Source organism: Taudactylus pleione, unplaced genomic scaffold (assembly GCF_031769625.1).
Source record: "Taudactylus pleione unplaced genomic scaffold, aTauple2 ptg000209l, whole genome shotgun sequence".
In the NCBI taxonomy this organism is placed as follows: Eukaryota; Metazoa; Chordata; class Amphibia; order Anura; family Myobatrachidae; genus Taudactylus; species Taudactylus pleione.
In genome coordinates, this window is record NW_028284611.1 from 1,589,018 (window position 1) to 1,599,497 (window position 10,480).

Genomic DNA, 10,480 nt, shown 5'->3' on the forward strand with positions numbered 1-10,480 from the left:
TTCCTTCATCATCATTAGCTCTGCTCACGGTTTTACAATTCAGAGGAAAATAGGAATTTGTTACATAAAGTTATACATGTGTTATACTGGCACGGGAAGTCAGTTATATCTCAGTGCTTGTTATATAAAGGTACAGGTTACTGATCGCACTGCTGTATACATGTGTTACACTGGCACGGGAAGTCAGTTATATCTCAGTGCTTGTTATATAAAGGTACAGGTTACTGATCGCACTGCTGTATACATGTGTTACACTGGCACGGGAAGTCAGTTATATCTCAGTGCTTGTTATATAAAGGTACAGGTTACTGATCGCACTGCTGTATACATGTGTTATACTGGCACGGGAAGTCAGTTATATCTCAGTGCTTGTTATATAAAGGTACAGGTTACTGATCGCACTGCTGTATACATGTGTTATACTGGCACGGGAAGTCAGTTATATCTCAGTGCTTGTTATATAAAGGTACAGGTTACTGATCGCACTGCTGTATACATGTGTTATACTGGCACGGGAAGTCAGTTATATCTCAGTGCTTGTTATATAAAGGTACAGGTTACTGATCGCACTGCTGTATACATGTGTTATACTGGCACGGGAAGTCAGTTATATCTCAGTGCTTGTTATATAAAGGTACAGGTTACTGATCGCACTGCTGTATACATGTGTTATACTGGCACGGGAAGTCAGTTATATCTCAGTGCTTGTTATATAAAGGTACAGGTTACTGATCGCACTGCTGTATACATGTGTTACACTGGCACGGGAAGTCAGTTATATCTCAGTGCTTGTTATATAAAGGTACAGGTTACTGATCGCACTGCTGTATACATGTGTTATACTGGCACGGGAAGTCAGTTATATCTCAGTGCTTGTTATATAAAGGTACAGGTTACTGATCGCACTGCTGTATACATGTGTTACACTGGCACGGGAAGTCAGTTATATCTCAGTGCTTGTTATATAAAGGTACAGGTTACTGATCGCACTGCTGTATACATGTGTTACACTGGCACGGGAAGTCAGTTATATCTCAGTGCTTGTTATATAAAGGTACAGGTTACTGATCGCACTGCTGTATACATGTGTTATACTGGCACGGGAAGTCAGTTATATCTCAGTGCTTGTTATATAAAGGTACAGGTTACTGATCGCACTGCTGTATACATGTGTTATACTGGCACGGGAAGTCAGTTATATCTCAGTGCTTGTTATATAAAGGTACAGGTTACTGATCGCACTGCTGTATACATGTGTTATACTGGCACGGGAAGTCAGTTATATCTCAGTGCTTGTTATATAAAGGTACAGGTTACTGATCGCACTGCTGTATACATGTGTTATACTGGCACGGGAAGTCAGTTATATCTCAGTGCTTGTTATATAAAGGTACAGGTTACTGATCGCACTGCTGTATACATGTGTTATACTGGCACGGGAAGTCAGTTATATCTCAGTGCTTGTTATATAAAGGTACAGGTTACTGATCGCACTGCTGTATACATGTGTTACACTGGCACGGGAAGTCAGTTATATCTCAGTGCTTGTTATATAAAGGTACAGGTTACTGATCGCACTGCTGTATACATGTGTTATACTGGCACGGGAAGTCAGTTATATCTCAGTGCTTGTTATATAAAGGTACAGGTTACTGATCGCACTGCTGTATACATGTGTTACACTGGCACGGGAAGTCAGTTATATCTCAGTGCTTGTTATATAAAGGTAAAGGCTGCTGATTGCACTGCTGTATACATGTGTTATACTGGCACGGGAAGTCAGTTATATCTCAGTGCTGGATTAATCCCTGCGGAGACCCCTGGGCAATCAATTTGCGATGGAGGCCCCCTGAGGTTTCATCTCCTGATACATTTTTGATTTTACTAACCAACAATTTGAATAAACGGCATGTAGGTTGCACCGCAAATGTTTTACAAACTGACAGAAGATGAGTTCTTTAGAGGTGACTCTGATGTCTGTGGTCTATGTACTGTAAGTTGTTAATGGGAACATTACATTAATACATTATTTTCTCTATAGAGTCTTTACTGTAACGTTTTCATTTCTTTCAGTTGATTATGTTTTTCTGTCTTTTGGAAACAATGTAAGAAAGCCTGATTGTAATTCTCTTTTAAAATCACATCAATATTATTTTGATCCGTTGTCGTGGGGCCTCTAAAAGACATGGGGCCCATAAGCCAGTGCCTACCCTGCCTATTTGGTAATCTGCGTGTGTGTGTGTGTGTGTGTGTGTGTGTGTGTGTGTGTGTGTGTGTGTGTGTGTGTGTGTAGGTGTGTGTACAGATGTGAAGTGCAACTAACATGGCCGCCAAGCCTCCTGGAGGGGTCGGAATGCATGGTATACTGTAAGTGTAAAGTTGATAATGATGACTAACTGATTAAAACTGTGAAAACATGTGAATATTGGTAAAACCTCTGCATTGTAGCTGTGTAGCTTGAGTTCTGTGCAATCCTCAGGTTAGTCAAGAAAATACAGAGAGCAGAGCAAATTCCTGCACAGAGTGGGGACTCTGCAGGAGGGGGATCTGCAGCTGGAGACCTGCATGTGCCACTGACTTTGAATAGGTCGCAAAGATGCACATTTGTTTGCAGAGGCATTTTGTGAATCCATATGGTCTCATTGTGAATAAGGCCCTATGTTTCTACCAGGGGATAGACGTAACAATGAAATGTTCTATAGAAAGGTGATTAATCTAAAAATCTGCAAAACATTATAATATGGCTTATGCATTTGTCAGGGGCGGATGGGATGGGGCAATGCTCTGCAAAACTCTAAATGGATTAGTAATGTAGTCTACAGAATGTATCTGTCAGGGGTAGATGGGACAGAGTTATGTTCTGCAGATCGCTACAGTGGCCAGTAATATAATATATCTGCAGAATATAACAATATGTTTCTGTCAGGAAGTATATGGGACACAAGGGCATAGCAACTATGTGTGCAGTTACTTCACATCGCTCTGCGGCTGTAGACAGTAAGGTGGAGGCCTCAACTTGCCCGGCACCTGCCCTTCTCCTTACCCTCCACCAAATCACACTGCATAGTCCATCCCCGCTGCCTGTCCTGCTGGGATGGATTGACTGCATAAAACTATGGTAGGCAGAGCTAGGCATGGTCAGCTAGGACAGGACTGAAGAAGGCTGGTGAAGGAGTCTGGACTGAAGAGGCAGCATGGCAGGCAATGGAGCTGCCTTAGGCGGAAACCATACAAGGTGAGCATTGCCTGCTCTGTGTCAGTCAGACTGTTAGTAACGGCCGATTAACGACAGCAGAAGCTGCAGAACTTTAAGTGATAGATTGTGGCAGAGGGGACTGGTCCCAGGACTCATGAGATACCATAAACCAGGCAGAAAGCATATACAACACGAGAGGCCCCATCCCTGCCTGACGCAGCTTGTTTCATCCATCCACTGATGGAAAAGTAACCTTAGGCACTCAGAGTATAATACGATCCACCCTCAGCAGCTGTGATGCTAGCTAACCAAATAACATCATAAAAAGGAACATCACAGTGCTAGGATGAAAAACACACAATGTAACATAAAAAACTAGGCCTGTTCAAAATGTTGCTATTGGGACCACAAAGTTCTAGTTATTCTCCTGATGGGACAGAGCAGGTTTTGCAGATCACTAGGGAGTTCAGCAATGTAATAATCTGTACAATACATCACTATGTATCTGTCACGGGAGATGAAACAGTGCAATGTTCTACAGCTCTCGAGAGATCTGTAATGTAATAATCTGCAGAATATAGCAATATGAATCTGTCCGGGGATAGATAGGAAAGGGCAGTGTATTAATGTGGAACTGTCGGGGTGTAGGAGGAACACAATTATATTCTAGAAAATGTTTTTGCAATTAATTGATTATAGCAAAATATTGTTTTATTATTATTATTATTATTATTATTATTATTATTATTATTATTATTGTTAAATATTGTTACCAAGAATGAAGAGTCTGCTCTTGAAAAGATAAACAGTGCTCACACTCTTCCAGACTACATGTAATATATACAGTCCCCATACAGTACACCATGTGCATCTGGCACAGGTTGCACTAATATATTATATAGTAAGCTATTGGTCACTGGGAGCAGGTGTATTAGCAGTAGCACTGTGTATTCATGCTGGGATCCATACATACTATAAGGCTATTATTCCACATCGGGCAGCAGCTACTTGTGAGGTGGAGGTTTTTTTTAGCTGACAACCTTACCTGTTTACTTGTGAGCTGTTATTTTCTATCTGAAACTATTGCTTATCTGATTGTGAGCTGAAGGTTTTATAGCTGGCTTCCATATGTGTCTACTTGTGAGCTGGAGTTTTTTTTTAGCTGTCATCCTTACCTATTTACTTGTGAGCTGAAGGTTTTCTAGCTGGAGTCCATATGTGTCTACTTGTGAGCTGGATTTTTTTTTTAGCTGACATCCTTACCTATTTACTTGTGAACTGAAGGTTTTCTAACTGGAGTCCATATGTGTCTACTTGTGAGCTGGATGTTTTTTTTAGCTGACATCCTTACCTATTTACTTGTGAGCTGGAGGTATTTTTTAGCTGACATCCTTATATATTTACTTGTGAGCTGGAGGTTTTTTAAGCTGACATCCTTACCTATTTACTTGTGAGCTGGAGGTTTTTAAGCTGACCTTCTTACCTATTTACATGTGAGCTGGAGGTTTTGTTTTTAGCTGACATCCTTACCTATTTACTTGTGAGTAGGAGGTGTTCAGTGATCATGTTACCTCTTCATTACCTCATGTAGTAGCGCTCATCATAGTGACTACTATCAGATGTATCCTGTACATGAGGGAGCCAGATACGGATGACGTTTGAACAGCCTTTGCATAATGAGGCATTATACGCTGCGGGGTCTATTCACGAAGCCTTAGAGAAAGATAAAATGGATGGAGATAAACTGCCAACCAATAAGCTCCTAACTGTCATTTTTCAAACACAGCCTGTACAGTGACAGTTAGGAGCTGATTGGTTGGCAGTTTATCTCCATCCATTTTATCGCTCTCCAAGGCTTAGTGAATAGACCCCTGTTTTCTATTTGCTGAGTAGACCACTGGCCTTTGTAGAGGCTGATAGATAACAATCTATTTTATTCAGAGCCAGGAAGCCTGCTGTACATAGGACAAAGAACATTCCCCCAATCTCACCGCTTTACATTAAACCACTCCAGCTCTATTTAAACACTGGGACAGTTACATATTTGCTTATTCACGTCCCTGGAATGTTCCTTAGAAGGGACCTTGTACTTTAGGCCGCTGTCAGTATAATGGCGGCAAATGCCAGTTTTGTTTGTTTAACATATTATAGTAATCTGGAACCATAGGCTAAGTGCTCGGTAATTGCCTTCTTATGGCTTTTATAATTGAGTAGGACGGATTGAGTCCTCATTTGTGTCTCCCGTGATTGTCCTCCCGGCTGACTAATACTAATACTGGCCATTCAGATGTAGCACAATAGAGGGAGTTTTCTGCTGATGCTTTCCAGGTAAAAATTTAGCACTTCGGCCATGTGCCGGGTTATTGTGTGTAAATATGAAGCCAGTAATGTGTAGAAGATGAAACAGAGAGAAATTCCATCCCTCAGGGCTCCAGGAACTGGTCCATCCGCATTCCCAGATCCTGGACCTCCGCTCAGACAATGGGAGAAGTGAGGCTATATCAGCTGAGCCAGTGCAGCTAGAAGCACTCAGGACCTCACTCCCAATACACACAGAGCTGCCAGGACGGCGTCCCCAGTAATAAGGACCATGAGGAGCGCCCGGGGTCCCCTGCTCATCCTGCTCCTGTCTGGTGAGTGATCCGAGGCTTCTGCTATAGACACAAAGGCAACTCTATAATAAGTGATGCACAGTAACGTCTCTCTGTACCCTGGCTATAACCGGTGGGTCTACAGCTAGTGCAAAACTACTATTCTGTCCACTTATCGGTGCTGCGTACAGTCTGTGGTGCCGTATAAATTATAGATTATTATTATTATTATTATTATTATTATTATAATTATTATCTCACTGTACCACATCTTAGTACTCCCAAAGATATATCACTGGACTTCATGAGAAGTACTGATAACAGGGCCTCAGAACACGGTTGCCGACTTTTAGCTCCCTCCTTCCGCGAGGGAGCTGATGGGCTTCCTCAGCAGGGGGGGTGTGATGCGGCAAAAGTGGGCTTGGCCCTGCAAATGATGCGTCAATGGGGGCGGAGCTCGGGTGTGACAGCGCTATCACGTCATCGCGGCCCCAGCCCCTTCTTCATAATGCCATGATTACTGGTATTGTGAAGCAGAGGGCGGGGCCACGATGACGCGTTTCAGCGCGAATCGCGTCACTGGCCTCCTTGCTGCCGGAGTTTATACTGTAATCACGGGGGGGGGGGGCAGACGGGTTGCCGGGGACCGGGAGGTTTGCCTGCCTTTCTGGGGGGGCAGGAGCGCACCCAATTTTTGGGAGGCTCCCGGCCGAGTCAGGAGGGTAGGCAAGTATGCCTCAGAATCGTATACTGTACATATAGGCTTAGGCATGAGATGCTTTTAATCCGGGACACATGTGATTTACACAGTTTCGGAGACTGAATAAAACCAAGTGAAATAGAGACTTGGGGTAATATTTACTAAATGTCGATTTTTTTTTGGTCGATGTTTGGTCGATTTTTGTGTTTCAGGGACTAAATCACACACTTTTTTTAAAAAACAATGTTAAGCAAATCATCTCTAAAAAAATGTGTGATTTAGACTCTGAAACACAAAATCTAATTAAAATCGACCAACATCGACCTTTAGTAAATATACCTCCCGGAAGTCAGCCAGCCACAGAACCTGTGTAATTCAACGAGGCTGAAGTTGGCTTCTTATTCATTTCTTATTCATTTCTTATTCACGTCTTATTCAAGCTCCAGCTTCTTAATCAGAAAATGTTACATTAAAATTTTAAATAAAGTTAGATCACTAAATTAACACTATGCAAACAAAGAATTATGTCCCCTACACAGTCTACAATTATTATTTTCCTGGCACAACAAGGATTTTGGCATGAATAGGGCAGTAAAGCGGGCACAGGCACCACATTTTGTCATTTTGAATAAGAAGCTGAAGTTGTGCAGGGGTTAACTAGCTTCAGTCATCAAATGTTACACTTGAAACCCACAGAGGGTGGTCTGGTACATATGACCCACTTGCCATTTCCCTTGACCAACAATGATTTTGGCATGAATAGGGCAGTAAAGCGGGCACGGGCACCAGATTATCTCATTTTGAATAAGTTGTAGTTGTGCAGGGGTTAACTAGCTTCGGTCATCAACTGTTACACTTGAAACCCACAGAGGGTGGTCTGGTACATATGACCCACTTGCCATTTCCCTTGACCAACAATGATTTTGGCATGAATAGGGCAGTAAAGCGGGCACGGGCACCAGATTATCTCATTTTGAATAAGTTGTAGTTGTGCAGGGGTTAACTAGCTTCGGTCATCAACTGTTACACTTGAAACCCACAGAGGGTGGTCTGGTACATATTACCGACTTGCCATTTCCCTTGATCAACAATGATTTTGGCATGAATAGGGCAGTAAAGCGGGCACAGACACCACATTTTGTCATTTTGAATATGTTGCTGTAGTTGTGCAGGGGTTAACTAGCTTCGGTCATCAAATGTTAAACTTGAAACCCACATAGGGTGGTCAGGTACATGTGACCCACTTGTCATTAGTCTTGACCAGCAAGGATTTGGGCATGAATAGGGCAGTAATGTGGGCACAGGCACCAGATTTCTTAATTTTTAATAATTATCTGTAGTTTTTCAAGGTTTACATATCCTTGGTCAACAAATTTGACAATTGGGGTCTTTCCCTAAATTAGTAAAAACCCCACACCTCTGAGCATGGTCAGGTATTCTAATACAGGAAAAAAAATCTGTGTGGGGTTCACCTTTTCTTCCGATAACCAGCACTAGGCTGGTTATTGGGAGGAAGGGGGTAACACTATAGCAGGGAGACACACTTAGCGTGGTGTCCTCCTGCCATCACATTATCCGACACTAGGCTGGTTATAGGTAGGAGGGGGTAACATATAGCAGGGAGACACTCTTAGCGTGGTGTCCTCCTGCCATCACATTATCCAGCACAAGGCAGGTTATAGGGAGGAGGGGGTAACACTATAGCAGGGAGACACACTTAGCATGGTGTCCTCCTGCCATCACATTATCCAGCACTAGGCTGGTTATAGGGAGGAGGGGGGTAACACTATAGCAGGGAGACACACTTAGCGTGGTGTCCTCCTACCATCTCATTATCCAGCACTAGGCTGATTATAAGGAGGAGGGGGGTAACACTATAGCAGGGAGACACACTTAGCGTGGTGTCCTCCTGCCATCACATTTTCCAGCACTAGGCTGGTTATAGGGGGGAGGGGGTAACACTATAGCAGGGAGATACACTTAGCGTGGTGTCCTCCTGCCATCACATTATCCAGCACTAGGCTGGTTATAGGGAGGAAGGGGGTAACACTATAGCAGGGAGATACACTTAGCATGGTGTCCTCCTGCCATCACATTATCCAGCACTAGGCTGGTTATAGGGAGGAGGGGGTAACACTAAAGCAGGGAGATACACTTAGCATGGTGTCTTCCTGCCATCACATTATGCAGCACTAGGCTGGTTATAGGGAGGAGGGGGTAACACTGTAGCAGGGAGACACACTTATCGTGGTGTCCTCCTGCCATCACATTATCCAGCACTAGGCTGGTTATAGGGAGGAAGGGGGTAACACTATAGCAGGGAGATACACTTAGCATGGTGTCCTCCTGCCATCACATTATCCAGCACTAGGCTGGTTATAGGGAGAAAGGGGCTAACATATAGCAGGGAGACACACTTAGCATGGTCCCCTCCTGCCATCACATTAACCAGTCCCAGACTATTCAGCACGTTTCTGGAATCTCTCGGAAAGCTTTTACACCGGCAGTGGCGTAATAAGGGGGTGCGTGTGGGGCACCTTGCCCTGGGCACCATCTGACAGGCATGGCAGAGGGGGGAGCTTATATCCAGGGCGATGTCCAGTGCTCAGTGGCGTAACTAGGGCAGGGCTGCCACGGCCGGTGACGCCCCCGCACCGCCGGCCACGGTACTGGCCCATCCTAGTTAAACAGTGTAGTGCCGACCGCAGTGAGGTGCTCATTCAGAGTCGGTCGCTGCTGGCGGCCGCTCGTTCTGCATGTGGGCAGGTGTTTTTTTTTTACTATCTCCGGCCGCTCTCAAAGCTGTGGGTGACCATCCACAGCTTGTGCGAGCGGGCTGGAGACAGTTATAATTATCGCGACCATCAGGCTTGCGACGAGACACCAGGGTAGGTTCTAGCTGCCACAAGCCCGAGTGTACTTCCTGCTCTAATAGAGCAGGAAGTCCACTACTGACATCACTAGTGATGTCAGTAACCCCTCCTAAAAACACCAGACATTCCTAAGGGAACGCATGCGTTTGTCCGCCCACAAAAATGGGGCAAGCTGTCAATCAACATCGACAGCCGTCCCGTCTTGTTGTGAGCCCCGTAGCGACTGACCTTCAGTCGCTCAGCTGGTCTCGCACATGCACCTGCTGGACGCGGCGCATACGCAAACATCGAGCTGCTTGCGAGTGCTGTGCGCTCGCGAGTGGCTCTGAATGAGCTCCTGAGTGCGGTCAGCATTTACTCAGGACCGGCGCTAGGCTTCCCTGTGCCCAGCACTGTCCTGTGCTGCACAGCCATGCCCCCTCTCTCCCCCTGAGAGCTTACCTAATATCGCCAGGTGAAGGGTGGGAGGTGGACTCAGGCTAGCCCATAGAGCCGCCAGTGCATTTACAGCAGCCAATGAGAGTCAGACAGACTCTCATTGTCTGCTGCTGCACCCACTGCAAGAACTGGGCTGGAGCTCACTCATGAGCTCCGCCTTCCAGCTCCTGTAGTGGGTTATGGGAGAGATGTCATGATGTCTCTCCCATAATGCAGAGTGCGCCAGCCCCGGAGGACTGCGGTTGTGCGGACGGCGGCGTGAGCAGGAGCGGGGATTAAAGTTATTTATTTTTATTTTTTTACAGGTGTGTTTGTCTAATGGGGGTACTGCATCACGGGGGGAGGTGACCTCTACTAGGGATTACTACTAACGTATGGAGGTAACTACTATTGGGGGCACTGCATCGGGGGGGCTCTACTGGGGACTACTACTGGATAGGGGGATCACTACTGGGGGCCTGCATATGTGGGACAACTACTGCGATCTGCATAAGTGGGACCACTACTGGGGGCACCATATAAGGGGAACTAATGGCGGGCTGCATAAGAAGGACTACGACAGGGGGAACTGTGCAAGGGGCACTGCATATGGCGGATCACTACTGGGGGCACCGTATAAGGGGAACTAATGGGTGACTGCATAAGGGGGACCACTACTAGGGGTACTGTATAAGGGGCACTA